This window comes from Phaenicophaeus curvirostris, chromosome 3 (assembly GCF_032191515.1).
Source record: "Phaenicophaeus curvirostris isolate KB17595 chromosome 3, BPBGC_Pcur_1.0, whole genome shotgun sequence".
NCBI lineage: Eukaryota > Metazoa > Chordata > Aves > Cuculiformes > Cuculidae > Phaenicophaeus > Phaenicophaeus curvirostris.
Window position 1 is genome coordinate 36,793,385 of NC_091394.1, and position 24,994 is coordinate 36,818,378.

A 24,994-nucleotide genomic window follows, 5' to 3' on the forward strand; every position below is an offset into this window, starting at 1 on the left:
CACTTCATTGACTTTGCATGAAATACTGCACATGGTTGTGTGAGGAGGCTCCATTCGGAGTTTTAAGGGCTCTGTAATGCACAAACCTAATCTTTAACATGTAGTTTCTTTCTGTTTACTATGATGGGGGCATTGCTCTGTGGTACTAGCATGACTTTCAGTTTTCTGTAGTAGTAGTGGTCTTCACCTGCCTTGCTGCAAATGTGCTGAGTGAGCTTTGCAGGCATAAGATTTACTGCTTACTTTAGCAAGTTCTGCAAGCAATATCTGACTTTATAATTTTGCTTTCTGCTTGTAATTACACATTACGTCACTTTGGTAATGCCTTCTGAACTTCTCAGTTCATTATCAACTCTCAGAACATAATTTAAGGAATAATGCATATCCTGACTGGTCATAATGAGGCTGAAATTCCATCTTGGGCTTCTGGTGTCATCACAGAACTGGGATGGAATTACAGCTTTAATTTATGTACTATGGAGGATACATTATTTATTACTGTGCATTAGAAAATGATTAATCTCTGCTTGTGTTGCAAGGCTATCCTACTGCTCTGAGTCCCCAGGAAGTGCTGAGACATTGTAGAACTTCTTGTGCTGATTACAGCTTTACAAAGCTGCCAGAAAGACCATTGCATTATTCAAAAACTGCTAGAGGTGATGAAAATTTACGAAGCCACTATGGGATTTTTTCTAACTTGTAGTATTTCTACAAGGCTTTAGTTTGCTAAACCTGAGCATTTCCTTGCCTTGAGTCCCTTTCAAGTGTTTAATTTCACCTAAAGCCTTGAATAAACAGATTGAGAAGCACTGTTTTTTGAGGACCCCGATTCAACAGAGCATTTTAACCATAGTCAAGTTCCACTGAATATAACAGAAATTAGTCATGTGCTTAATTGGTTTGCTGAATCAGTTTTTTAATTTCTACTTTGGTTGTTCATAAAACTGATTTCTTACTGTTTCATCTACTTCCCAAAATTGTGTGTGTACATATGCATGCATGCAACCATGAGTACAGGGGAGCCGCATTGGAACAATGTGAAGTGACAGAAAACTGCTATAAAATGTACTGATTGTTCCAGTTTTCACTTAAGTGACTTTTATTTTATCTGTTATGCTCTGAGAACGTGCCATTTTAGAAGCAATTTCAATACTAGGAAAGTCAGTAATCAGGTTCTGGTAGGTAGTTACTAGTACTGTGTGACTAGTTGCAATGTCCACACGTATTGCTGTGATGGATTTTAGTTACAACATTCCTTCCAGCCAGTTTTCAGTGGGGTTTAGCTTTTCTGTTATACTGGAGCTGAAAATTTGTCCTTTTTTATTTTACAGCCTACAGAGACTGGTTTTTTTTTGCAGAGACTTAGTACCAGCCACTACAACAAGCAGCTGTTACCAAATAATGTAACTAATTTGTGCCTTTTCATGAAAAAGACTTAGGGGTGGAGGAGAGTTGCAATTTTGCATTTGCAACTGCTATGCCCTGGTTTGGAAAAAGAAGAAAATTAATGAAAACCCAAACCTTATAGGTTTGCAGGAATTCTAATTAATAAGCTCTAGGAGAATGTCTTCAAAGTACTCAGCGCTATTAGATCTGTAGAAAAGAACCAGATATTAGTAAAAGATCAAACAGATACAAATACCTGAAGAAAAGAAGTCACTGATGTAAATTAAGTGAATGCTTTATACTAGTACAAAAGTATGATAAAAAATTAAATACTCCCACTTTCTAAGGTGGCATTTTTATCTAAGGCTCTGATGACATGTATAAACCACTCAAGTTTCAGTCTTGTGGGTTATATTGTCACCAGAAGCTCTGACTAATAATACAGTAAAGTCTTAAAAATGACACTTGGATAGAGTATGACTCTAAATTACTTTTTTTGTTCTTTTTATTATTGTTGTATATTTATGGGGAAAAAAAAAGAGAAAGTCGCAGTGCCTACTGACTAACTGGACCTAGTGGGGAAGTGTTATCGTGGATTTAATTTGTGTGGCCGTATTATAAATCACAAATGTGGGATCTAAAACCCAGTGACAAAGCTGATAATCCTTGAGCTGTAAGAATCTTGAAGCTGGTGTAGAGAAAGACTTACAAGACACACCGGCAGCTCTCCCCCACGCAAAATTAAAATGATTGTCACTTTTGCAGGGAACACCATGGGGATCAGAATTAGAGACATCCACCCCTCTTCAGTTTGAGAGCTGAAGAGATGGCTGCAGTTTCTATGCAGAGTTTCAGCTTGCTGGAGCGGTATAAATAGATCTTTGGCGCTGTGCAGATCTATGTGGGACCAATCACCATTCCCCTCAACATCACAAGGAGATGCAGAAGAGCAGTCCTCTGCAGCTACCTGTCTCATGCCACTCATACTGACCAGTCAGGGCAGGCCTGCTGAGGGCAGAAAGGCTTGCTCAGGTGATGCCTTCTGCTCTGAAGGAGTCAGGCATGAGGCCTATGCAGATTTAGACTAATGTTTTACAGCCTCATTTGGATGTTAAATGGGACATGGCATTTGTGCTGGCTTTCTCAATGAGTTGCAGCCTTGGGCGAATCCAATGTCATGTGAATCAAGATAGTATATCACATCAACAGAGAGGAAACCAGCTGTTTAGCATTGGGGGAATTGTTGAATTGTGTTATTATAGCCACATGAGGCTGGAAATAAATACTGAGCAGCATGAATATTCTGCATACACCGGAATTTCTTTTCTCCACATTTGCTGCAAATAGTGTTGCCGGTTTTGTGTAGGGAGATGCTTTGCTCTAAGTTTGATATGAGACAGAGAAATGAGAACGAAGGTAAAAGTTTAAGGGCAGATTTCCCAAGGTCCTTAAGCTGCCTGTCTCTCCCTGTGTTCGTAAGGGCAAATTATGTTGAGACATCACAGTCCAAAGAGTTGGATCCTGCTTCTGGCAGCCAAGGGTGAGACCCTAGATGTACATTTCTGCACACATGAGAAGGACCAGATCCTCAGTGCTCCTCTTTGTGAGAAGCAAAGTGGAAGAGAGGAAGAGAAACAATGACAGTAGGTTTTAACATAGGATTTAACATAGGATTGGGGTCGAATAACTTCTTGGCGTAGACACCCAACTCTAGGAAATGAGGCTTAAGGTAACATTGCTGTGCACGTTGGAAAGAGTGCCAACCACAGCTTGATCTGCAAGGCTTCCCTCTTACCTTGCCTGCAGAGGTAAACTACACCAGCGTGGCTCTGCTCACTCTGGCGCAGGGCGAGAGCTATTCCAAGCTTTGTTTCTCAGAGCATGAGCTGCTTTATCGGCCCAGTTTTCTTTTAAGATCGGTAAAAGTTGGGGAGTTTCATTGGACTGTGCTGACACTTGGGGCTGGGTCGTGCCTGCCGTGGTGCACTACGTGAGCTTGTGGAGTTGTGTAATTGCAAGTTTACCGTCTTACAACAAATGACTGATGGCATAATTTCTATTTTCAAAATACATAAGCAGCTCAACTTAATCAGGTGGTGTGGTAAATATTTTGAGGAGATAAAAACAAAGTATTAGGGCAGTGAACAGAGTTACAAACTTCCTTTAACGAGCTGCATATTGTTTGGTCATGTTTTTTCATAGACGTGAGCTTCTGCATGCCAAATTCTAGTAATAATTGGCAGCTATTTCACAGTCCTGGGGAAATAATATTATAAATACTGGTAACAGTCAAAATAAGTGGATATGTCAGTCTGCCTTTCAGACTACTGTGACTAACAGGTGATTAGTACAAATAGTAAAAAGCCCATTTTTCCTTCTTCTTGCTCCTGGAAATACAAAGATAGGGAGAGCTGGGGGAGTGGAGGGGACGTGTTCAGTTCCTGCAGACAGTTAACAGCAGTACCGCTGACTGGCTTGGATTACAGGTCTGGCTGTGCAGGTGTTTAATTTGCAAATCTGAGCAGTCCTGCTCACTTCCCGAAGCCCCTGAAGTTAAGCACATAAATGGTTTGAGGCCTGAAAGAGCCTCATTGGCTCACTTTGGAGAGTCCAGCAAAACCTTATGATGCAGGAAACCTCCCAAATTACAAGTCTTTTGCACTTCCAGTGGGTGGCTTATGATAACAATGGGATATGAAGTGGAGGGAGTTCACATCTTTTTGTTCATGAATGCCAGTAATTGTCAATGCTCAAAAAAACTAACAAATTAAAATATCTCATGTTTTTGTGTTATTTTTCAAAGATACACATTTTGAATGGTAAATGTTAATTTAAGGAGGTTTTAAAGATATGTGGAAAGCATTTCTGAAAAAATACTCAAACGAGAGTGATGGATTTTTTTTTTTTTACATTAAACATTTTTATGTAATTTGAATGTGTCAATGCCCAGTGAAAAACACACTCATTGGAACGTGGCAGAGAAGGGGGAAGAGTTCACTCTTTCACAATGAAGAAGAATTTTTTTTATAATGATAATGAGAAGATGACTGTGAAAAGGCCAGTGAAAGAAGTACTTCCACAGGTGGATGAAATCTTTCTATAGAGTTTGGATGTCTTTCTGAAAATGCTATGCTGCAAATCTTTGGCCTTGGTGCTACTTGCTCATATGCAGTGGAAGGATGATTCCCGCTACGGAGGGGATTCCAGGCAGAAATTACATGGCCTGTTATATGAATTAGCATAAACCAATGGTCGTTCCCAGCTTTAACAATCTCTTAATTTTTGCTTAAAGTCTTAAGTTTCTTAATCTAGTTTATATTACATTTAAATATTTACATATATGTTGAGGTATGTCCATTTTAGCATAAGACATGAGTCTGAGGACTAGTACAAGGAGCTGTGTTTGTAGCTTTTTAGTCATTGTTCTACTTCTTTTAAAGCAATTATGTAATGGTCATTGGCTTTTCTTTTTTTTTTTTAAGTAAGATAGAAGTTACTGAAAGTTAAGTGTTGTTTATTTTGCGCAGTTGAAAGTTGTGCAGCTGGTTTCCTTGCAAACCTTTGTTATCCTGCAGAGACTGGCTGAACAGTTACTTTCATTTTCTGCAGGACGGTGGTGATGAGAAGGTTATGATGTCGTGTAGCAGTCACTAGCTGTAGACACTGAAGAGAAACCCAAGATGTAAAATTGATGAATACTGGAAAAAACCAATATAATATTAATATTCACAGTCGTTGGTGCTGGAAAATGAAACTGTTGAGTGCTAGCTTTGTCATGACAAAAATTTGCAAGTTGGAAGTGTTTTCATCCTAGGTCTGAATAAATACTGGGGAGATTAATTGGTACTGCATCACATGTGTGTGTATATAAAGAGGCACAATATCCTAAATAAATTAGAGGTTTGGGATTTCTTATGTTTACAAACTGTTCACGAAAATTAAGATGACACAAGTAGCCATATGGAGCATTTTGAATGTTCCATAAACTTAGCTTTGTTCCTGATGTTGTTGTTATCTTATCTTATGTTATTAGTCATGTTAAGGAAAAACACCTTGTTTCGATTCTCCAGGGGAAAACCCCTTTCTCTATCTCACCTCTCCCATAAAACCCCAAACACCTACTTGTTCTGTGTCATCTGAAACCAGTCTCAATGTTGTCTATACCTAAATCTACATATGCTCTTTTCCTGTCCTCCTGTTTCCCATGTTCTGCAGAGGTGAACGGAGCCCAAGAGGGACAACCAAAGTGACATGACCAAGGCTGTTATATGGGAGATGTAACACGGTGCTTGGCTTGTGCAGCTGAGCTGGGAGGTTAGAGCCCACGGGACAACTCACCTGTTCTGTCCTGTGTGTGGTCACTAGTCAGTGTAGTTTAAAGATCCTAGACCTTCTCAGATGGCTCTCAAAAATGAAAGATGAAGAGTTAGGCACAAAGCTGCGCCATCTTAAAAACTGACCACATAGGAACCATGTCTCTGGTTGGTTTATAGCAACAATTACTTTTGAAGGAAGCAAACAGAGATCCACAATGTTTTGAAGAGAGAGGATAAACAACGTGCTAGCAGTTGTGACAGAATCCAGTTTCCCTTGCTGATTTTGTCTCTTTTCATTCATGGAAAGAGACAGTGGTGTAGTGGCGCTGTGGATTTTACACATACTATCTCTGTGCTTGGGCTTTCTGCTCAAGAGCTTAGTCCTCTTCTGTGTGGCAGGCCAGCAGAAGGCACATGAAGGAAAAGAGAAACTTTCAAGTAGTGTTTGAGTACTAGGCAAGTATTTCACTTGGCGTTGACCAGGTCCTCAGCACAGTGTTTAGTGTCACTCCTGCTCACAAATTTGCTGCTGAGTTCAGAACTGTTTAACAAAAGTTGATGGAGCAATGAGGTTTAGTTAGTTTCCAGTGCTGGGGACGCAAGTTGGTTTCCATCACCAGGTATTTCTTAGCAACTTCCGGTGAAACTTCTGAGTGTTGTGCTCTCGTTATGGCCAGAGACAAAAAAATTATGAGGAAAATATCCTTTTCCCCTTCCTGATAATGTTTTCAACAAATGTGGTGGATTGTGTACACAGGTGGCTTCTCACCAGCGGCCTGCAGACCATAGGCTCAGCAGATAACTTCTTAGTAGGTGGCAGAAGGTAGTGGAGAAAGTTAGACATCATGTCATAGGATTCTTAGCCCTTCACACACTGAAAAAAAGTGTGATGACTGTTTTATTACTTAAATTAGTAGTGAGAAATTTAAAGATTTTGGGAGTCTTTTTAATGACATTTGAAAAGAGAACATAAGATCCACTGAGAGAAAAAATGCCAGAAGATATTTGACATAAGCTCAGATGGCAACATAGTCATGAAAAGTCATACTGCCTAAAATTTTCTGCTGGCTGTTTTTACAACTAGTGCCTAAAGTTTATTATTTTTCATAGGGTTTAGTGGAGGAAAGGTAATATTGTTTACATTTATCCAATTTGTTTTACTTTTTCCTTTCTGTAACCATTCTTTAGTATTTTAGCGTAAGACGAGAAAACTTGTGAAACTACAGGAATTAGGTTAGTTATTGTAGCTGAAACTACTTTGATCCGTGCTCTCTTTTCTCTGTACCGTTCATTCAAGATACTCTGGCAGCTGTCACTACTATGCTGTTGCAATGTTACAGTAGAATATGATATCATCATCTTATTTGGTGGCATAAAGATGAATGACAGCAGAATAATTGTTTTTTATGATTATGCCTACATTAGCAGGTAGTATGGACCCACTAAAGATTATCTGTATGGTGAAAAACTTAGTGTTGGGATCCTGAGGTTCACACCAGGCGCATTTCAGGGTTGCTTTTACTTCTGAGCAGCCCGGTGCTGCTGTCTGAATGCTGTGGAGAACATGATGCATCTAGTTTAGTTCCTCCCAGGAGGGATTTCATTTGCGTACTTTGAGATCACCCCACAACACAACCCAGGCATGGCATGTTATCTGGAGACTTACTTCAAAAGCTGCATACCTTATCTGAACAAAAGTAGTAGGTGCTTGTGCCCTGTGGGGACTTTGTGGGATGAAGGGATGGAAAGAACGGTGCACTTCAGCAATCTGGTTTTGTAGTTGTACCAGTTAGTAAAACATGTTTCATTATTTTTCTTTCTTAATGGTCTTTCTTCCCTTTTCTGTTTAGTTATTACTGAAAGGGGAAGGTTGGTGTAGGTAGGCCTCGGAGAAGGAAGGCTGCTATGAGAAGTTAGGAAGAAGAAATCTGCTGAAAGAAGGATCGTATCTTCTTTAAGGAGCTTGTACAATGCCAAATGTATGTTATATGCTTAACCGGTAATGACCTGTGTCTAGCAGTTGGTGCTGACTTGCTGACAGGAGCATGTGCCTCTGAAGGCAATACTCGTGCCCTTATGTTAAGGAGGGTGGTCAGGTACCTCACTGAACTGAGGCCATTGGTCATCATAAGACTCTTGCTGGGCATCTTTTACATGAAGGCACGCAGGCTCTTTTTGGTGTGTGTCCTGAGGCAGAGAAGGAAGATACAGTATGGTGAGATGTAATGTCACATTATTACTAGCATGACTGGGAAAATATATCATGTTACCTTAAAGAGTAGGTGTGACACCCGGTCTGGCGGTTGCGACAGTCCTGCTTTCTGGATCTGACAGTTGGCACCCCCAAAAGCCTACTACCAAACCTGGTACTTGCTGAAGTGCTCATATTATGGTTTGTGCTGAAGAAAAGGAAGTAAGAGTAGAAACAACTAAAGCAGTAGTATAGTGTGGGTTTTTTTTAAAAAAAGAAGAAAAATCTGGTCAAGTGGATTTAAACAAAAGCTTCATCTTTCTCAGTGTCCTGTCTCTCCTTGATTGAAAGAGTAGATTTGGCTGCAAAAGCCAACCAGCTTTTGTAGCCGACCAACTTGCTGAATCCAGGCAGAGGACGGCATTTGTTCCTCTGCCTGGAAGATTTTAGCTGCTGGCCAAGCTGCTGGCATAGTCTTGCTGATCTCAAAAAGTAAGACCAAACTATAGTGGTGCTGAGCTGGTTGTGGCTTAGTCAAATTTCTCTTCTAAAAAAAGCTAATGGTCAGGCTTCCAAAGTTTCCTGCAACAAAGGTCACAACAGGTTTCTGCTGAAGTGTCCTGTACTCTGTGGCACTGGAGATAAGTGTATGTATAAGGAATATTGATTGTTCAGTCTTTCTATATTGTAGCAAACAACTACGTCTCAGAATCCAATCTCATATAGCTAGAAGGTAGGTAAACTGACTAAGTAAAGCAGGAGGTAATAGGAAAAAATACCAGGCTCATCTATCTGAAAGAACATGAAATGCCTTGTTTTTTTCTGGAGACTTTCATTTGAAGAACCCAGAGTATATCTGGATATTGAAAATCCATGCCATACTTCATTTTCTTAACATCTCTTTCTGAACTAGAAAGTGCCCTGTAGCAGAGGGACACACTTGCCTGTTGCTTTTCATGGGCATACAGAAGGATGTTACTGTCCAGACCAGCTTGGCCGGTGAGACGATGGGTGGATGGTGTTCAGCTCTTCATCTGTCGGCAATCTTGGTTTTCACTTGTGCTGTGGTGAGTGCAGACAATTGTATGACAGGGTCACCTGCCACGGGACGAGGCCGCCGACTTGTCATGCAGTCAGTGCTGTGCTCTAAGATGATGGTATAGGGAGGCACTTAAGAGGGTGCTAGGGAGAGCCTGAGGTCAGTGCTGGGTGAGGCTGAGCTGATTACAACTTGGAAAGACCCGACACCCTGCTGGGGAAACAGGAGAGTGTGACTGTATGTCAGCTTTTAGTGATAAACACGCTGCATCAAGGCACAGGGGCGCTGTGGGCCCGTAGTCCTCACTCCAAAAACCATGTGATAAAGTCACTGTCAGAGTGTTAAGGAAAAGAGAGGACTTTACAGCTCAGTGCTGCCATTGTTCCATCCAATCAGAGCTGGTCCCACAATGAGATCGTATTCGAGCAATCTGCTCTGCTCTGATCCAGCCTTGGCTCCATCCTGTCATGCATGATAGTACCACAGTGGTCCAGACCCACCCCAGAACTGCTGGCCCTGAGGACAGTGGGGGAGGCTGGCAGCCCTCTCTGTTTCCCAGGCTTGGAGGTGGACAAGCCTGCCCAACTCTAAAAATATGAGCCGAGTCTTGCACTGTAGTTTGTCCTGGGACTTTATTCCTATCTTTACTAGATTCTTTTGTTTCCACTGCCATAGGTTTTCCTCAGTTTTGATTAGAGTCAAGTCATGCTAACACAGTTAAGGTACAAGTTGACTAGAATGGAAAATCAGCTCAGTCTGTTCAGCTGCATTGGCCTTCTGAGAGAGGCACCACTGTGAAATGAAGGAAAGCTGGGGTAAAAATGAAGTCCCACCAGTGGCATTTTATCAGGCTGCTGCTCTCATGATATTTAAGGTTTTCTTAAGAGCCCAGATTGCCAAAGCAGGTACTACTGTCTGTCTCCCCTTTCTTTGAAAAGCAAAATATTTCTGCCGTCTGAGTGCAAACTGGCACAGCACCTGTTGCATCCCTTCGGCTCCACAGTCAGAAGGCAGAGAAAATTATTTTTATGTAGTCTTGTAGCTTTTGAGGGAAGTACTGCATTTTGGAGAGATGTGTGCTGATTGACTATTGTTGAACTCTTGAGGGCTAGCAGTACCACACAATCTGCTGCAGTTTTCAGGAGAAACCGGCAGAATTTGGCTTCTTTGCAGCTGGCAGGGTTTCCGCTGCATGTATGGGTGGAGGAATAGGGATTTGTACTTCAGAGTGAGCCTTCAGCTGGCTCTGTTGGGGGCTAGAGGAGCCAAGCATCACCTCACTTACTCCACTGGGAAGAATGAAAAGGCTGACAAAATACTCCTTTAATTTGTTAGAAGCTGCATTCATTTCTCCAGAAGGTGGGGAGTGGAGTAGTTGAATGCTGGGAGGAATGTGCTTAATTCAGGACCGTCCTTCCTCCCTGACTCAAGACCACACACTAAAGAGAAAAATAAAGCAATTTAGGAATGGACTGTCAAATCTGCTCACATATATGCTGGACTTGGCAGAAATACCTGTTGTGTGATGCTTTGTATGTGTGACTAAATAGTTCGGTATTAAGGGTCCACAGTTGTTTTTAATACCATTCAGGTTACTTGGCAAATATCATAAACGCACAGAGATACAAGCCGTGAGCGGCCAGTGACTGCAGGAAGAGCACCCTTACTGATGGTGAAGTTTGGCTCTCGGTATGATGTTGTAGCAAAAAAAGGCAGAATAACCACTTTAAAGTTGGGGGGGGGGGTTTGTTACACTGAATTTGGCAAACCCTGATTTTGCTGCTCCTGTTTTTGTAAGGATCAGATGGGTAATGGGAGCTGTACAGCAAATTAATGTATGCTACTCAAGACAGTAAAATGCAGAGCTACAATAGGCCTTTTTTTCAGAAGCTGTAAAGCTGTTGTGTGACTACAGTGAACCCATTCAGTCTCCCCCACGCTTGCTGGGAGCACCCAAGAGAAGGGAGTCGTACTAGTGAAATGACTATCCAGCAAAACAGTTTGAGCGACATACTGATGACTCACTTCTCATTTTGGTTTACATGGTCCTTTTCTGTGGACGTGAGGTTTCAGCCTCACTTCAAGTTGAGAGATCTTTAACTTATTCCACGTTATCAGATATCCACTAAATCAGCATGGGTGTTGCATTCCTTGCATCAGCCCTCTGAGACTGGAGAATACTATAATGTTTGCTGCAGAGGAAGGGGAAACTGAGGCACGGGAAAACTGAAGTGAAGCAATAATATGCATTAGGAGCCAAACTCTCATACTTTAGTTGCACTGTAGAAGCTCAAGTGTCATTCAGAGCTATTTCAGCCCTTCAGGAAGTGTCACATAGCATTTGCCCATAGGTCATGCAAAAACCCTGGAGGATAGTTGGGAATCTGTCCTTCAAACAACATTATTTGTCTCTTTAAACAGAGCATAAGTATGTAAGTTAGAACTGGAGGATTTTATGCTGATTTTAGTCTTAAAATAGATCACCAGCCACCTTGTATTTGAGTTGCCGGGGGGAGGGGGAAGAGGGGGGAAAGGGGAGGGAGGGAATGAGATTGATTCAGCAGGGTGACACTCCATAAAATAATCCCTTTAACACTTTTTCTTAAATTAAGAATGGTTTCTAAGTAGCATGAGTCATGGACAGAGTGTCCTCGTTTCACTTTGAACTTCCAGCCTTCTGTGGATTTATGTTACAGCTTTAGAGGGCTTTGTCCTATTCCTGGAAGTCTGTAGGCTTGACTGTTGCACCCTTTGCTCGTGTAGAGTGAAAGCAGGCTCCTTGAAGCGAGCAGCAACACCGCATAAGCGAGAGCAAGTAGGGCGGAGTCAGGGAGCTGGATGATTTAAACAGAGCAATTTGGATTTGTGCGTACCACAGGCAACTTCAGGGAGTGGTGACAGGCTCAGCCTCTGTGCAGGTGTCAGGAGAAGTCCTTTTGCCTCCTTATTTTTATGTTGGTCTTTGCTCTGAGTTTTCTGTTGTTTTCTGCAGGGGTGAGGAGGGCAGGGAGTGGTGGGAATAAACTGATGTAGAAAGCTGTGCTATTTGAGTTTCTGTCTGCTTCTGGGAAAATTTTGTTTTCAGAAATACGTACAGCCACAGAAGACTGTGGATAACATCTCCGTTTCTTAATTAAAAGCAAGGGAAAATATTCAGAGCTAGCTGTTTGTCTCTTCTAGCTGAGGAAGAAAACCAAAGCAGTCTGGCTTACATGCAGGCAAGGTCAAGTCCTCCTCTTTGTTGTGTTGTGAAAGTTTGTTGGCTTCAATGGGGATAGTTGCAGGTGTAGCCATGGGAATCTTTGTCTTTCATTATTTTTACAAAGCAAGAATGAAATACAGTTATTGGTCCTAAAAACTGTTTGTAGAGAAATAACTGAGATACCTGTAATCTGGAGGGGCCGTTCAAATGCAAGACTGTGCTCTCAGAGGGAAAGTGAACTCTGCACTGGCTGGCAGCCTTTGCTTCTTGTAGCCAGGGGATTTTCCTGCTGACAGAGCCTGGTTTGGAAGCTTGCGTACCCAGCTGGCTCTTGGCCTGCTTTGCTGCAGGTAGTCGAGAGGGAGGAGGGTGAGAAAGCGTTCTGGTAGCAGCACTTGCTGAAAAGTAAAAACCCTTCAGCCCTTTTTTGGTGATGGTGGGGAATGTCAAAATTGATTGTATTAGAGACCTGCCAGTTTCTCTTACTCATTTGGTTTGTTGCTCCTCCTCTCTTCCTTCCTCTCTTGTCAGCTGGGCTGGGTTTTGTAGTGCTAGTGCTGCATTGCCACTCAAGCACGGCTACTACTTCCCCCACGCTGCTACTACAGAAATACTACAGTAACTCAGTGAAGATCTAGGGAAATGGCCGTGTATGTGTTCTTGGTGGTAATAACAGTAGTAGTAGTGGTAATAACACCAATGATTGCTCTCCTGTGTAACAGTTTGATAATTTACATTATGATTCTTCTTCTGATTTGTATCTCGAGCCTTTCTTCCCTTTTCACCTTTGCAGATTTGTGGAGTCTGGTATATACTGGATTGTACTTTAAATGAATACTTTAGTATGCTGTCTTGCAGGTTTTAAAAATAACATGTTTTTGAGTGGTCTAAAATAGTGGGTTTTTTCATGTTTGTTTTGTTAAAGTACAGCCCACAGAAGAACATTCATGCTGTTTCTGCTGGGGAGAGTTATCACACTTGCTTTAGGTATTGAAATATACATTGGAGAAAGGTCAGGGATTTCCCCTGAGCCACCCACCAATCGCTTAAAATGACATTTTCATTCTGAGTGTTTCTTATTTTGTTTTTGTTTAAGATCCTGGAGCACAAGGAAAGTGTTTTAATGCAAAACAACAGGGAAAAAAGGCTGCAGCATCTCCTGTGAGAGAGGGGCGAAAAAAGTAGATTTACAATTGCATCTTGAAACACTCATATGATTTGAGGTAAGTGATTAGAGGTTCTTGTCATAAGTTGCAGTTAGTTTGTAATTAAACTGATCATTATTTACCTCAGAGTGCCGTGATATTTCTAGCAAATGCAATAAAAGCAGATGGGAGAGGAAGGGAGAGAACTTTAATGGCAAACCCAGAAACAGAAGTAAAAGTATGTAATGCACATACCTCTTTGAAAATGGGCCCCACGAGGTCCTGTCCTGCAAACAGGCAATCATTCTAACATTTATAAGGGCTAAACTCTGTTTAAATCCATGATTCTCCTCCCAAAAAGTTAGGCATGTGTCTAAATATTTCCAAGTTTGGAATCTATGTCATATGGGAACTCAGCAACAGAAAGCTATTGAAGAACGTACAATGCATAGCCAGAAACATGCATGTGCAGTTTTCTTACTGTTGGTGGTAATGTCATGACTAATCTGATTTTACAGCATTCTTAACTGGTATTTTTGTATTAAAATCATAGTTCTCATTTTTATGTTTAAACACCTCATTGAAATACCAAACTTTGTAACAGAGACTGTAAATTCTACACTAGCTTTAATAATGTCTCCCTTAATTGCCTTATCAGTGTGTTTTAGAGCAAGTAGAGTTAAAAGTATAAAGAAAATAATGTCCCCTTTCATAACTAGAGTTGCAAATTGCACTTGGATATTTGAATAGCAGCTGAACTAAGAGTTCCCTGACTGAGGCTGAATTGTGTTGTCCCGAGTGAATACTTTTTTTTAATAAAAGTAATTGTGAGTTGCAGGGAAGAGCTCACCTTTTCCCCTCTAGGCTTAATTTTTTTAAATTTTCATTTCTTATTAGAAAATAATTACCTGATTTTTTTTGTCTAGTAACGAGAAAATATTAACAGCTTTAAAACTGTTAACCACCGAAAATGGTGCATAAAGGAAAACTAAAATCCACCAGACTTTCTTAAATAAAAATTTCAAGTTATTTACTCTGTTGTGCCCCACAAGCGTGCTGAAGTACGCAGAATTACTGTAAGAAAACTGCAGAATCAGAAGAACCCGTGTAACATGGAAGAAGCAAGGGAATATAGTCCCACAAACGTGCCGAATATCAAAACCCATCAGCTGGTGGCATTTGTAGACATTTGCTTACTGGGTTTCAGAAGAGAGCATAGCCTTCCCCCAGTGATTGCCCTGCATTTGCTTTGTAGGAATAGAGCTATTAAGTTTCTTTTTGAAATCAACAGGCTTGCTGCAGGGAGCTAAGTATTTCCTTTCTGGTCAGTGGAAAAGAGCCATTGCTTGGGAAATTGTAATAATACCATAGACATTTGTACTGATTTATCCAAAAAGTTCAAAACTTTTGCAAATCAGTGTAGACAACTCCTTTTTACGCGTAGGTCTTGCACTGGGGACTGTGGGCCTGAATGCGAATACAAGACTCTTTCAGTAGGAGTTTGAAGTGATTTTTGTACTTGTGAAATGAGGTATTAATGCAAATCAGTTTGAAACCACTGCCTTACAACCTTTAGGGACTCTGGTTCGTGCCTGCCCTTCTCTCCCACTATCCCTGTGGCTGGGGATATGCCTGGCTCTCTGGAGCACGCCCTGTTTCAGGCATAGAGTGACAGTCCTGACCAAACTGGTGAGGGAGGGAGAAGTGCAGTGCTCACTCTCAGCCCACCTTTGCTTTCGCTCCATCCCACTCTGCAGGTGGCAAGCATTCTTCCTTAGCCACTGCAGAGCATAAATCAAAATACCTTTTTTCCTATCTTTTTTTTTTTCATTGACATCGCACCAGGATAACGTGCATGATTTTCCTTTCGTAGCTGCTGCCTTGTTGCTGTCTGAGGAGGCAAGCGTTGAAGTTCAGGGAAAAGTATCTTTGTAGCATCTCAGTGGTGTTTGTAATCAATTGGCCCTCTGTTCAGTCACAAAATTATTGAATCCTGTTTAGTTGTCTTTGTATTAGAGAATGCAGGAGCTCATTGGCAGAGTATTAAAGAAAGGGAAGTTCTTTGGTTGCAAGAGACACATTTTAAGATACATTAAATTGTATTGCTAGTCCTGCCCTTTCTTGATTAATTTTTTAGCATGTGGAGAAATAATGCCCCCTTTTATGTGCCTGGGGGTCCTGTGATGTGTGCCAGGGAGTTACGTGGGTGCTGAGCTGAACAGGCAGAGGGACCAACTTTCCAACAAGTTGGACCAACAAGGGACTTGCCTTGTGTTTTTCACTGGGAGTGAACTGAGCCTGCCCGGATTAAACACATGCCAGTTTTGTTTTGCTTTCTCTGCTCTTCTTTCAGCTGTCAGCATGCCATGTTCAGATGGCAGTGATCAGTCACAACTTGTCCCCCATCCATGCTCCTTAGCTCTCCTAACCCATTAGTTTTGTAGAGCTCTTCAACAAAGATGGCACCAGTTTGGAATTTTTGTTTCTTTTTTTTTTTCTTCCCTGTAGCTAATGAAAAAAAGAGGTTGTTTGTTTGTTTGTGTTTTCTCCTCAAGTCAGCTGCATTAGTTCCCAAAGCGACTTGTGTTAAGTGCAAATGAGGCTTTGATAATATGTGTGCTTGCTGGAGACTCGCTTAGATTTTTTGAATTTTTTTTCCCGCTGTATATGGATCTTTTCAATGGAGCGCCTCTATTGTGAATCAGAAAGAAAGTGCACGGGCTGCCAGGCACATAATGGAATTGTTCATTTGTTTCTGTAAGTGTGTGTGAGCCTTTGTAAAGAGGAGATGGTGGGGACAGAGAATGGAGATCTTTGCTGTGGGAAGCTGGGAGAGGGCAGTGGCACAGCCCAGGGCAGCGTTGGGGTTGGACACAGCTGTGCCCCCTTTGCTCGGTGCTGGTGAGCGTTACCTGGAGCTTGCGCTGCTTAGCACGTCACGTGAAGATGAGTGAAGCTTAGGCAGCCATTGACTATGCTGGCTGTAAACCACATATGGCAAAATATTGGAAAGCTGTAGTATTTCCAACACTTTCCTTAAACCATGTGCGTTGGCTTTCAAAAGAGTGATGTAAATGTGAACCATGCCAACACTGTGCTTCCTCACTGTGATGGTATTTATTATAAAGGACGTATGGTATAAGTCATTTTAGCGTGGAGTAGATAAGAGCTTGAACCAAACCCTTGGATCCAGGCCCACCAGCAGTTATGCAGAAGGCAGGATCCAGATCTGAAGTCAGTGGTTCACACAATTTCTAGCAGAGAGTGGTTTTAACTTGCTCCATAAAATGGGAGTAGCCAGAAGCTCTAAACTGGGGCTTTTAAATAAGTTCTTTCCTTTTTCTGACCCAGTGTTCTCCTTTGCCTTAGAAAGCTACTGTGACAGCACAGCAGACATTTTCTCCAAGCCACTGTGGCTAAAACACACCAACTCGGGGAGTGGAGAGGGGCCTCTCCTCTCTTACAGCAACCATATGCTTTTTTTTCTTCAGAGGAGTTTTTCTTCGAGTTAGACCTCTCTTTTGGAAAAAGGTCTTTGGAGTCATGGTGGCAGCTTTAGAGGTAGGACTTTGAAGATTCACAGACACTAAGTAAGAGTTGATCGGCCTGTCATGGAGAAAACCGGGCCACTGTGACTGAGCTCCCCTCCTCCTAAGAAAGCTTTCTCTTGTGATACCGTAGCTGAATTACAGACATGAAAAGATACTGCAATTTAAACAAGAACTTCATAAAACATAAACTTTTCTTTCCTTTCTATATGTGGGACTCTGTTCTTATTTTTCCCCTCCCACTTTGCCCTTGGGCGCAACATTTTTAGGGTTTTTCATTCTATGCTGTGCATTTACTAGAGAGGCATCTAGTTATGTGTTACTTTACATATGTTACATATGTCAGAGAGTCAAATCCAGCACCTAGAGACTTTACGTGGATTTGCAACACTCCCTGTGGGACTTTGAATCCATAAGCCAGTGAATAGCTTATGAGGATACAAAAATGCAGTATTTCAGTCCATACTGCATATGTTACTGCAGTTTATTCCTTATATATTTATTGTGTAAATATACTACAGTCCCCTTTGTGTTTGGCAGAGAAAAGCTGGTGTGGGAAAGACGAGAGGAGCTGGTGATTGGGGAAGTGTTCAAAAGATACAGCCCAAACTGCTGATGTTGTGTATTTTGAACTTAACTTCGGAGCTGTCAAACGGCAGGGAGATGCCAAATACCTGCGGCTGCATTGGTAGCTGAGGCAAAGCTCAGGCTTTGTAGTTTCACCTGGAGATTCTCTACTGTTCACAGCCTGTATTGGAGGGATGAATTAGAAATAATTATCTTTGAGTGTTTTCTTCTCTACTAACCTTACTGTTCAGGGTTTTACATTTATTTTCCTCTTGTTGTTAGTTCTGCAAGTGTATGAAATTTGGAGAAAACGTGGCTCCTAAGCTGGTCTTTTTTAATGATCTGTGTAGAAACCAAATGTGATGGATGCTGTTTCTACAAATGATGGTATTTCTACAACACTGATTTGTGTGTTGTGCATGCGAATGAACGAATTGTAACTTTTCATGTTTTTCTGTTTGCCCTGCTGGGACTGTGCTGGTGGTCTTTGGGTAGAGCTATCAAGAAGAGCATTGTCAATAAACTATTGTGCAAGCCATCTCCTGTTTTGCTGATACATAGTGGAGCAACTACTCACCATCTGTGGAGGTGAATGATCGCCATCGTAGCAGCAGCATGTTTCAGCTGATGTTTGGGAGCCTCTTGTTAGCCCATTGTTAAAAGTGTAAGAGGGGGCCGAGTAAACACAGAGGTTAGCACAGAGGAGTTGGAGCAGGGAGGATTTTTTTGAATAAGAGAGACTGTTAAAATGCAAATATGGCAGAAGGCATGCTATGGCAAGAGCCCGAAGGCAGAGTGAACAGAGAGGCTTCCCGTTTGCTAGAGGGCTTGTTGCTGGAGCTCATCTGGGAGCCCTTTGGTACCCAGCAGTGGTCCTTCATGGCCCAACAGGGAGGAACCAGGGTGTGAGGAGAAGCAGTCCTGAGGGCACGTGGACCACCTACCCTCTGCAGTGAGGAGTCCTTTAGCAACTGGCTACCCTCTCTTCCCCTGGCTCTCTGCAACGTGGTTGCTCTGAGCAGGGTGCTGCAGTTGCTTTGTTTGAAATGGTAATACTTTACACTGTTACTGTGGAATACTGCAGTATTTTTTGTAATTATGGGCTGCATGCCAGTAATGTACAATAACATTTTGCTCTTCCTGTGCTGTTGCTACTGTAGGCATTTGTTCCAATTTGGGCTGCATTTGCACTACGTGGTATGTTTTTTTTCTCTAGACTTTGCTCATTATCTATTGTGGATATTTTTGGATTATTCATTTCTACCCACGACTGTCCGTACAATTCTATCTCAGAAAGCACTTCAGAGAGTGGCAGTCTCCGTTGAACAAGCAATTGTTGTGGCTTTCACAGAATTACGTTCTTGAGAAAGTATGAGACAAGAATGAGATGAAAATGAAGACGGAAATTGCTTTGTAAATTTAAAAATGGTGATGGTTTTAAAAATGTTTCAGGCAAATATGAAGCTAAGCCTTTCTTTGACTGATGTTAAGCGTATTCAGCGCTGCAGTTCTGGTCTGCACTAAGTGGTAGGTGGCTGAAACCTCTGGGATGGCAGAATCTGGGAGGCATTCACCACTGTCAGAGCTTGTAATGATTCTACACAGCTTTGGTTTTAAATATTAATATTTTTTTAAATTTTATTTCTAGAGGAAAGTAGTTGTAACTTGGAAGGTGGTTATTAGCATTCATGCCAATGATTGTTTATTAATGTTTTCATGGTCCAGAGATGAAATTTTTGTGAAAGGGAAAATAAAGTCCTAGACATCAGAGTCCACAGCTAGTCAACCTGCGTGCAGTTTGTTTCTGGAAGGTAGAGGTCATGTCCCAAAGGAGGCAAGGGAGGCGCAATGCAAAGGAGACAGTGAATTTGTTTTCTGGTAAATTTGAAATAAAATGTGTGATACAAGAAGGGTTGCACTTTCCTTGTGTGTAATTTTAGTATCCTTTTACTGTGCTGACTCACCAAACTACTTAAGTTTCAGCCTGCATTTGGTTTAAATTACCTCAGAGGCCTGTATTTGTACGCTGCTCTGTAAAGTACTTCTTGTCTGCTATCCAGATTTTTTTTTGTTTGTTTGTTTCAGCATTTCAACTGACTTGACTTGGCTTTTTTTCATTTTCCAGGTCTCTGTTTTACTAACATTTGAAACCAGTCACTGTGCCTGCTTGAGCTTTGCGATAGGCAAAATTCATGTTGCAGCAACAGATAGAACAAGGAGTGAATCACTGCTTTCTGCCTTTCCATTAGATTACCTAAATCACTATGCATAAATGTTGCTTTATGTATGATACAGCAGCATGATTATCTCGCTGCATTGACAGAACAGTGCTGGAAGTGAATATAATAATTCTTCTACTACATCTTTAATGAGCTACAATTAAAAATAGTGTGTTGGCGTGCCAGATTAGATGTGTTATTCTCAGAACATTATTCAAGCCATTTCAGCTTTTGGACTTAGTTGACATTTTGTGTTCTGAAAACCTTAAGAATTAAACTGCAGAAAAATCTGCTTTGCCACGTGAAAATTAACTAGACAGTAGAATCTGTTGACTAAAAAGATTTAGGTATGTACTGAGTGTGAAAGCCTGCTTTTTGTCTCCCTTTGTGGGGTTTTTTTTTTTTTACTCTATAGTAAAAAAAAAAAAAAAATCCAAAGCAGCAGGTTTCTACAGAGCTTCAGTGAGGTCCCAGGTCTCTTGACACCTGTGGCAGCAAGTCTGAGTCACAGATAGCACGAAGCTGTGAAGCTTAATGCTCTCAGTATTCAAAAGCACACCTACGCGGGAGTTTAAACTCAAGTGCCTCTTTTAACTCTGGGGGCTTTTTCCTCCCTCCCAGACTAACAAAATTTAAAAGCCATTCTTAGAATTTTGTAGAAAAATTTTTTTCAGCACTTGCAGCTTTATGAAGGATAGACATCACTTAGAGACCAGAAAATAGCACTGTCAATTTTAGCTTGATGGCATTCCATTCGCTGCTCCAAAAACCTGATGAACAACAATGGATGACTCAAAGATTTCTTGGAATTTTCTTCTCCCCCTGCCCCATGCAATTCCATTGCCATTTTTAGCATGGAGAGCAGATCTCCAAAGAATGTCTGTGTGCTTGAACTGTGATTTCTTGAAAATTCAAAAAAACCCCAAGTTGAGTGTCGATCGCTGAATGTTTCTATGCATTTTGATAACATTACATGAGCTTTATTGAAGAATCCACAGTAAAAAGGCAGAAGGCATTTGATAGAGAGCTGTTACATCTCTGCTTCAGCGGTACAGGGATCTCCTGATCATGCTGCTTCATTATGTTGTGATGAGTTTTTGCTTAATTATTTTCTGTGTTTTGTCAGCTGTGCTCAGGGAAGTTGCCTGACAAAACAAATTATCAGTGGATTTGGGAGACTTGGACAAGCTTGAAGCACTCGTTGAACCACAGCATCCTGAGTCTTTGCCTCCGTTTTCAGTGTGAAAAATGAGGGTTGTGCCTCTTCTGTATTTTAGCAGGATGTTGACAGTAGAAATACGAATGACACAGAATTGTGTGGCTACTACTGTTACCTAAGTGATGTGGTATGTTTAAGATAAGCAGTGTTGTCGGCTGTTCTTGGCAGAATCACTGAGGTTGCCATGAGTGAAATTTTTTAACGCTGAGAATTTTTTTTAAGTGGTAGAAGTGGCCTGTATCAGACATGTTCTGACATATCAGAACGATATGTGTGAAGTATGAAAAATTAAGCTGCTGAAATGAAGTGTGAGGGGAAAACAGTTTAGGTTGTCGTAAAGGGAGGATCTGTACATTCTTCTTCTGGAATAGAACAAGTAAATAGCTTCTATTTTACTTAGTTTGGCAAAAAAAAAAAAAGAGAAGGGGAAAAAAGGCAAGTGTCCCCTTAAGAGCTGCTGTGTCAAATTTGAAGAATGATTTGAATTCAGTCATTAAAGTGTGAAATGTAGGGATTTTAGTTCTGCTTTAAATTATGCATCTCAAATTAACCTTAGCTGCAGAGTCTCTGCCGACGCCCCCGTAATGACACATTATTGGTACTAATGGCTTCTTTGTGACTTGAGATACAAACAGACATTCTAGACAGAAACAGTTCAGCTTTGAACTAAATAAGATGCACAGCATGTGTTTCCAACTTGGGTTTCTAGTGACAAAGCCCTGCTCTCCTGGTGGCTGGAGCTCGTGAGCCCTTCTTTCCAGCTTCCATGCACTGCTCCTTGTCCTGGCAGGAGGGGGCAGCTGAGTGGAAACCTTCTTCATAAGTTTGGAAGAGCAGGAGGGCAATAAGCTTGGGAGTAAGTTTGGACCTTGTCCAAACAGAGAGCATTGTAAGGAGCCAGGATGAAGACTGGGATGTAGGCAGTGGACAGGGAGGTGGAATTCCTGGTAGATGATAATATCGGAGGAAAAGGACCCCAAATTATGAGGGAGATGAAAACTAGATGCCAAGACTTAAGGAGGAAACTGCTAAGTAAGAGAGGAGCAAGATTAATAAATAACACAAGGAGTAGCGGTTGGTTAATCCTTTATGTGCCATGCTGGCATGAAAAGGGGTTGTATTTTTGGAGCTCTCTGCCCTTAAGTCTTCCTTGTGACGCTCACTGTTGTTTGAAAAACTCCACCTCTCTAGAATTTCGCTTAGGGGTTTTGCAGCTTTCTCTGTGCTATTAGTGTTTCTCTTGGGACAGGAGTCATAGTTGCTACCTGCTTGTAGCTACTGGGTGGGCAGCCTAAACATGGCTGGAATGAGTGACAATGGCACAGCCTAGGGAGCTGCCTGCAGAAGATGCACAGTTTGACGTGTTGATGGAAAAGGGGTAGTAGTTATGCATGGCAGACCCAGAATTTAGACCCTAGCTTCTCTTCCCAAAGATATTCACTAGCTCCTTGTTTTATCCTCATTTTCTCAGTGGGATGTCAAGATGTGGGATATTGTCTGCCTCCTCTTTCAAGCTGCAGCTCTGGGAATTTGCACATTGACTATGGCAGGAGCCATGGAGAGCTGCTCCTGCCCTGTCTTTGTGTCCTGTGGCTGTTACAGGCTGCGTGAGAGTGCGTGACTTTCTTTATGGATCTGCTTTCAGCAGAGTGCTGAGGAGCAAGTGATCTTGTGGCATTCTGGATCCAGAACAGGACAGCATTTGAGTATGTAGAATCAAATACAAAAAAGTATTCAGGTGCCCCCTCTGTATTCCTCAAAGGAACGGCATTCCTGAAGTGGGATAGAAGACTTAAAAGCAGGGAAAAAAAAGGAGATATGCTATACCTCACATTTAGTAATGCATTAGAGTTATTCATATGAATAATTAAAACACCATTTAGCATTGCCACAGTAATAGAACAGAATGTGTTTTGTCATTTTTTCTGTTCCTTTTTGTTGATTGATGAATTTATTGATTTCTTCCATTAATTTAGAGTAGGTATCCTAAACATTTAGCAAGGCCCTGCTTTATGTTAACAAGCTGTTGAGAGCACTAGTAGAATGAAAAGAAGTTAGAACTCAATAATAAAGGTCTGAAAATTTGAGGCCTTGAACACATATCTAGTATTTTGCATCAAATAGGTTTGTAAAATATTACAGCCTTTGTTTGTCCTAATTGTTAATTAAAAAAAAATCATTTTATATTCATTATGAATAGCCTAATAGCACATTGGGAAAAAATGGAAAATAAAGGCAACAAGCTATCTCAGATTTTCCATTGTATTTGTAATTAACCTTAAGCTGGTTAGAGTCAGTGGGAATATGTTGTGTGAACTGAAGGGCAGAACTTCACTACTGAAGAGACAGCAGTCCTTCTGAAACCGTGTGTGAAAAAACAAAACTTTGGCAAGTAAGGTCTGAAAAACACAGAAAGGTGTGATCCAAGAGTCCTGAAGTAGGAATTGTATTAAATTTCACACGCATGTGCACACGAAATATTTTCATATGTCTTAGCTCAGATTTCTTCTGACTTATGTCTTTGATTTTTTCCTTATTGTTTACATTGAATTCATTAACCCATTTTCTTGTATTTTTTCCTGCCTTCAGAAGTACCTGGTTTATGAATATGCTAGAATGCATGTTAAATGTGAACACTTAACAACTGTTAGGTCAGTGTTGCTTTTTCGGGACTAAGTCTCTCTGTTTTTCAGCTACAATAGACAATTCGTCGTTAACACTTGAATTAGTATCATATGTTTTGTTTGCTGCTATTGTTTTAGACATTCTTGGAATATGTGTTTGCATATGTATTTTTGGGCCCAGTTTTGGATGCAATAATATGATGACTGATACTAAATGATACTTCATCCATTGGGCTGTGTTATCTTCTGAGTGCTTATGACATGTCGTGTCTGATGATAGCATTGATGTTCTTGTGCATCTTGCTGTCTGCTCTAGCTTTATTTGTCATTGTACACATTAACATTACAGGAATTGTAACTGATGACAAAAAGAACTGATGACAAAAGGAACATAAAATAACAGCGGCTGGTTGGGAAGAATTTTTTTTTGTCTTTTATTGTTTGGTTTGGATGTTGTGTGAGTTGGGTGTGTTTCATAGGTGGTTTTTTTTTTTGGCTGAATGTTTTTTCTTTCCCATTGGTGAGCAATGAGAGGGGAGAGTTGCTGTCAGTCAAGGCCTCTGCTCATCCCCACAAGCTCTGTGCTAATAGCAATACACACTTCTTACTAGCATTTTTCCAAGGCTTTGCAAGAAGCTCATGCATCGTAGTATCTAGCAGCTCTCCTGCATGTGCCATCCCTGAGAGGTTTTGTCTGGGGCAGGGCTTGGCCCCATGTATTGCTCATACTGTTGGCTGCCTCTGATGGGGAGGGGAGTTGTGCCATCAAGAGGCACGTGCTTCTGCCTACCAGCCATGAGTGATGCCCAAACTTTGCTCTGGATAAAGAGATAAAGAGAGTCTGGTTACAGACACAGCCGCTCATTAGGCTAGATTTTAGCCCTGATTCTTGGGAATGCTTTCTTTTCTGAGCTTAATTTGAGGTGCCTTGCTCTGTTGCCATAATACAAAGCAAGCTATAGAAATTGTCTGCTGTACAAGGGGATGTAGAATAGCTGTCTCAATATGGAAAGTGCTGTATGAAATTGTTCCACTTACTGTTGTTACTTGTAACACCTACGATGACTATAAATGAAGGATATTAGAGGGGAAAAACATCATAGTATTTCAGTTGGTTTACTTTGTGCATATGTGACAGCCCTCTGTGTATAGTCAGTTACATAATTTCCTGGGATAGTCAGATTTCTCTTTATTTGTGTGGCTCTTTCTCTCAGCAATAGGGGAAAGAAAGTACATTAGGGATCAGAAAATGTGGCTGTAAAGCCAGGAAAAAAATTGTCGGCAACCTCAAGAGCAGACCTAAGTACGTGGAACTGCTTTTGACTCATCTTCCAAAAGCAACTCAACTCTAGAATAAGAGTGCCCTTTTGGGATGCATTTCAAGATGGTGTAATTGTACTCAGACAGGAATTATAAGAAGCAGTAGCATGCCCAACACATCCTTTCTTTTCCTGACAGTTTTGCTGATTGCCACCAGAGCACGAATAGGGTCCTGGTCATCGTAAACATCAGAAGCAGTAATTGCAGATTTTTCTCTC

General features: G+C 41.2%; 1 protein-coding gene across 9 annotated transcripts in view; it reads left to right on the forward strand.

Moving 5' to 3' along the window:
* ATXN1 (ataxin 1) overlaps positions 1 to 24,994 on the forward strand; it is a 246,872-nt gene that overhangs the window by 65,194 nt on the left and 156,684 nt on the right. For 7 of the 9 annotated variants that reach the window (XM_069853657.1, XM_069853658.1, XM_069853662.1 and 4 more), the window contains one exon: positions 13,231 to 13,357. The exons of the other annotated variants lie outside the window; for them this stretch is intronic. The gene's annotated coding sequence lies outside the window, so the exon portion shown is untranslated. The remainder of the gene's footprint in view (positions 1 to 13,230; positions 13,358 to 24,994) is intronic. 9 annotated transcript variants of the gene reach the window in all.